Raw genomic sequence first — 6642 nt, 5'->3', positions numbered from 1 at the left:
AGCCCTGGAATTCTCAGACTTCTATCCTTCTTTCATAAAAAAGGGAAGAACGATACATGTTTCATATCAAGATGAGACTTCTTTTTAAAAAATTCGTCTAATTCGTCTGGACTATTATGACGCGTCAATAGTCACTGACGATCATTGCCAAGTTTTTCAATTCCACGCCACGTTATTGGATTTTATAATTATTGAAGAAAAAAAATCGTGTACCTACTAAATAATAATAATATAATAATAAATCCCTTACCGCACCCCAATGGTGCATAGGGCACTGCTTCATATAAACGCAGTGTTATCTCGATCGATTACACATGAAGGAAAGGTGATCAGCCCTCCACTTCAGGTACCAGTCCAGTGTAATATTGAATAAATATTAGAGTGAAAAAATCACTTATATTTATTAAACCCCCCTGGGAATCGAACCCGGGACCTCCAGAACGGTAGGCGAGCATGCTGACCATTACACTACGGAGGCGGACATACTACATAAGTTCCCATTAAATATCCGAACACTTCTTATTTCGATGCGCAAATTCTGCCACCTACTTATAATGTTTGAAGTAATTTAAGAATGTTCTTGTTAGTAATAGTTTGTAAACATCTACAGAGATAATGACGCATAAATATGGCAATCACTTGATTCTTGCCCAGTTTTTTAAATCCTTACTACGTTTTTGCTCATTAAATTTTTTTTTTCAAATACATATGTATTTTTAATGAATAAATCCAAGAACACATTCGAACTTTTTTTTTCGATGTAAAATCTTCTACGTACTCATAAAACAACTAGTAATTAAAGAATATTTTTTGTTATTAATAATTTGAAAAAAAATAATATTCAGAGAAAATGACGCGTTAATAAACACTAACGATTCTTGCCTATTTTTTATTTCTTTCATAATAATATTACCTTAATGTGTTTTTAATACTAATGTTACTCATATAATATTTTAGCGTCTAAATGTTGTTCACGAACATGTGCAAAATTTCGTTAATTTCAGTTCAATAGCTTGAGGGAATAGAAAACTAAATATGCAGACACGTGATAATAGTTTTTATTCGGGAAAAATATTTTGTAAACCTTATCGGGATTTATTTATACAGAGGAACCTTGATATAACAAACCTTAAGAGGTTTTTAAAAAAAACGGTATATCGAGTGATTTGTTATACTAAAGTTCATTGTGTAGAGATTTGGATGGATAAAAATTCGTTATATTGAGATTCACTCTCTTATTTGTTGACGTCAGTATAATAAATTCTAGGGTATGGTTTATTAAAACCTCGTTAAAACGATAAACAAACGAGTATGTGTCATGAAATATAGTTAGAACATCGTAATACCAATAGATAATACGTAGTTTTTTTTAAATATAACTTTACTTACTTTCGTTACGTCGAGGTGCTTTGTTTGTAATGTAGAGGTATATTGTTCATTGAATGCTATGTTTAGTTAAAAGGACTTTTTAAATGTTACATTGAAAAATTCGTTATAATGAGGTTAATATGATAATTTATTTAATTATTTTGTGTATTATTATTTTATGTGAGTAATGCCAGTGGATAATTATATTATGAAGGATGACATATGTTTTATAAATAATATTCCTATCTAATCAAAATTAACCATTTTCCTTTTATGCTATATCAACAATATTAAAGTCAATGAGTCAGAAAAGAAACGTTTATTATTACTTTTTATTTATCTGTTAATAACATATCGCCATTCAATTATTGTATGAGATAAAATATAACGGGAATCACGTTCTGCTTTGATAATGGCTAATTAAAATATAAATTACACTTCATAAATGAGTCATAAATTTTATCTTTGTGCTATTTCATAGTTAGTCGAAAGAAAAATGAAGACAAAAATATTTTCAAGAAAATACCATTTTCATCAAATCAATATAAAAATGCTCATTCCTAATAAGTCGAATTTGAAACAATAAAAAAAATTAACAGAGAAAGAAATAGGAACGCGAAGGAGTAAAGAAGTGTGAATGGAGCATTTAGAATAACTTTTTTTTTATACCAGTTTATATAAGATATTGATTTTGTTTATTTATTTAAATATTTATTTATTTATTGTCCGCCTCCGTAGTGTAACGGTCAGCACGCTCGGCTACCGTTCTGGAGGTCCCGGGTTCGATTCCCAAGGGGGGGTAAAATAAATTAAAGTGATCTTTTTTACTGTAATATTTATTCAATATTACCTTGGACTGGTACCTGAAGCGGAGGGCTGATCACCTTTCCTTCATGTGTAAACCATCAAGATAACACAGCGTTTATATGACGCAGTGCCCTATGCACCATTGGGTGCGAATAAGGGTTTATTATTTGTTATTATTATTTACATAACATATCATATGCATAAGTCACATATATAATATTCCTGATGAGTAATTTCCAATTGATTCATTTAAATTATTGTATACAGTTTTCATTAGTGACTTTTGTATACTATAGATGTCTCAACTCAAAGAAGCTTAATACAAAAGGAGATGGAAGTATGTTTGACCATCCCAGAGCTTAAAACATGGCATTAGGCTGGCTTAAGTGATCACTTTATACACTTGTGTAACGTTTTCCATTACGCTCATTATTGAACATCCATATTGCTTTTTTTTCAGAATTATGGTACATATGCACTTTTTTTAATTATTTTCGCATGTAAGTAAGTTGTAATTTTTATAGATGTGAAATTTTGGCTGACTGTAATGTCTTCAATTAAGAATTGGTGAAGGTTATAGTTTTCTTCAATTGACATATCATCTGTAGTTTGAAACATAAATTGTATGATAACAGTAGCGTGCACGGAAAATTAATTAGGGTAGGCAGTAGAGGTAAGCTAAATACTTTTTTTTAAATTAATGTTTAACTTAGTAAATACCACTATTTCATAAAATCTACTGTGACACGTATTTCGATGCATTCCGCATCATTTTCAAACACCGTATGTACCATACGGTGTTTGAAAATGATGCTGAATGCATCGAAACACGTGTCACAGTAGATTTTTAAAAATAGTGGTATTTACTAAGTAAAACATTAATTAAAAATGGATAGATTTTAACACAAAGTGACTGCCAAATCAATTAATGAAAAGCTAAATACTACTTAGTTAGGTAGGGTAGGTACTGGTTTCGTTTTTATGCCACTCGGGTAAATTAGGATAGGCACTGTCTTTCTGCCAATATATAATGCACGCCCCTGTATGATAGATATATTGTATAATAAAAAAGTTATTTTTTTGATCACCTTTTTGCAAATTTTGATGGAGCGTTCATGAGGAAGATTACTGCGTAATATTATGATATATTATATTTTAGCAAAGCGCGCATATTGCGTTAGTGTTTTGTATTGGAAGTTCAATAAGAGTAAGAGATTTCCTGTGGCTAACTGTAATTACTTTCGTACGAAAAAATCAAGATAAAAAAGCAGTGACGTCAACTCATATCGCAAAATGAAACATCAATAACCCGAGAGAGTTAATAAGTAGATACTAAGAAATGGACCGTTATATTGAAAATATCAAGTGAACAAAATATATTTGCTTAGCCGATAAAGCCCTTTTTAATCCTGAAATATATTCCAAGTAACAATATACAATACTACAAGGAATGTTAGTCATGAAATAGTACAAAAACACGTATTTAACAATAAATATATTTAAGGAAAAATTAACTCAACATTTTGAGTGTGTCCCAAATACATGTTCACAAAATTTTCTCTACTTTTTTCTTTAGTTATTTTTTTATGCATCCAAAAAAAGTCTCTGCTAAATTAACAGCTGTCTTAATACACTAAAGATGGCTCTGGTGAACTCATATGTACAGTGTCATGAGAATGATAATATACATAAATATGTAGGAGTTCCAAAAAATTGAGTTCTGTGGTTGTCAATCATGAATCTATTTCTTCTATGTTGAATCAAGAAATATTTTTATTTAGTGAACTCTTTATGGATGTATAAAAATTATATAAAAAAATTAACAAAAACATTGTTTATTTCAAATTAAAAAGTAAAAAGAACCCAGATTTAAGAACAAATCTTTGGACACACTCAATGATAAATGTTGCACGTGTGTAAAGAGATCATTTAACCAGGCTATGACAGGCCATAAGTCCTGTAAATATCCAGACTTCCATATTCTTCTTCATCTATGTTGAAATGTCAAAAAAAGAAAATTCCTGGTTTCTTTGATGAGTAGATTGCAAAACTTGAACAGCTACGATTTGCTTTTACAATACCATTCATTTAATAAATGTGATTTGAATGGTAAAATACATATTTTTCATAATGGATTTAAGAAGTAAAAATGAAAACAAAGAACGTGTATTGATACGACGTTTGATGAATATTTAATTCGTATTTAATCAGGTTTTAATTGAATATTTCTCGATTAATAATTACCATTTTATTGATTTGTCTGACATTGCCTCAGAATAACAAAACGCTTTATATTTAAAATGGCGTGAATCAGAAATTCTTCCATTGATGTTTTCAATCTACATTATTTATTTTTTGATCGATATGCTTTTATTAGATTTTATTATAAATTTAGTTATTTCGCATCCAATCGACTTTCTGTAAACGTAAGAAAGTATAATTGATTTTTTATTAAATTTTGTATGGTAAAAACCACTGTTACTTGAAAAGTTACATCAATAAAGTCATTCAAATAAATGAGTTACACAAAACAAGTACATATACTATTCCAGTTACGAAATTCCACATACTTAAATTTGAGAAAGTACCCGGAAGAGCGAAGAGAGGGAGGAAAGGAGGAAATGGGGAAAACGGAAATATCAAACCACAAGTTAAAGACATATTGTATAAAACTAGGGATACGCCACGATATAAATGGTGAGTTATAATGTAGGCAATCTCAGCGCTGACAATGACTGACGAGTAGAACATTTAAAAATCCCCATATTCATCGTTACCAATTAAGATGAACGATTAAATATAGGAACTCTGTTTAGAGTTTGTTCTACTCGTGGGAAAAGCTAAGATATCAGTTGTCCTGATGATCCGACTGGAATCTTTAAGTATATATCGCTCACTCCTTTCAAAAACGTCATAAATCAAAAATCGACAATATTTATTTGCACATGTTTTCGGAATGCCCAGAAAATGTACTATATCTTAGCAAAAGATGCATATTTTTAGCTTAATATTTACCCGCTACAGGGCAGAAAATATTTTTTTTTGCATTTTGAAGAAAAGGTATTGTTTAATTATTTTTTTAAATATACTAATTATTTTTTAAATGGAGAAAAAACCTTCAGGTTTTACCTAAAAAGATCTGTTGCACAGTAAAAAATTCAATAAGTGGCTTGATATTTATTTTTAAAACATTGTGTTATATTTTTAAATTTTAAAAACGTTCTCCTGAAAAATCAAGTTTTTTGATTTATGATGTTCTTGAAAGGAGTGAGTGATATGTACGTTCCAGCAATTCCGGTGAATCAATTTCTTATAATTTCGAGTTGCTGGACATATGTTTATAAAAAGGAACCCAAATCAGGGATCCAAAATTAATGAACTGAAAAAATACTTTATGGAAAGAAATTTGTGTTAGTGACTAGTTATATTTACTCATTTGTTACTTTTTAAACATGCTTCTTACTTTACGTTGTTTATATGCCTATTTACTATGCCCATTTATTGTTTCATATTTAATATTTTGCACAGTGTTACTTTTGTTTTAAAGTTTTTTTAAGCTTTCTTTTTGTGTTTCAGTCTTGTTAACCTTAATCCCAAAATGAGAAATAGAAATTGCTCATCGGGAAAATTATAAATATATATATGACTAACATATCGCTCACTCCTTTCAAGAACGTCATAAATCAAAAATCGTCAATTTTCAGTTGTGCATGTTTTCTGAATGGCCAGAAAATGTACTATATCCCAGCAAAAGCGGCATATTTAAAATTTAATATTTAACCGCTATAGGGCAGAAAGTGTTGTTTTTGCATTTTGAAGAAAAGGTATTGTTTAATTATTTTTTTTTATTATAAATATTTTTCAAATGGAGAAAAAACCTTCAAGTTTTACCTAATAAGATGTTTTGCATAGTAAAAAGTTCAATAAGTGGCTTGATATCTATTTTTAATACATTATATTATATTTTCAAACTTTTAAAACGTTCTCCTGAAAAATCTTTTTTTTTTTATTTATGACGTTCTTGAAAGGAGTGAGCGATATGTAATATGTTTTGAAATATTTCATTTTAAATGTATAGTGACACGTGTTTCTTAATGGTTTACAAAACAAAAAAAATCATTGAAATCTTATACATCAGTATTAAACTTATGTTGTTGTAAACATGACAATTTCAATTAGTGGGCACGACTACCTACTACTGCATGTATAAAAAAAAACAAAAACATCTGTTATTACAAAAAGGGGATCAACCACAACAAGGAAGTGATATGAGTATATGTACATATATATTTCAAAAAAAACATTTTAGTGTACCTTTATGTATGTAATTGGAAATTAATGGTTTCGTCACTACAAGACTTCACTATTATTATTTTTTTGAAACGTGTATTTGTTTACTGTTTTTATGCCATGTTTTTTTTAATGTACATATATTTATATATAAAATAAGTTACGTATTCCAACCAA

Source organism: Brachycentrus maculatus, unplaced genomic scaffold, assembly GCF_059751285.1.
Source record: "Brachycentrus maculatus isolate JH-2025_06_01 unplaced genomic scaffold, ASM5975128v1 h1tg000801l, whole genome shotgun sequence".
Taxonomy (NCBI): Eukaryota; Metazoa; Arthropoda; class Insecta; order Trichoptera; family Brachycentridae; genus Brachycentrus; species Brachycentrus maculatus.
Note: the sequence above shows the minus strand (reverse complement) of the source record.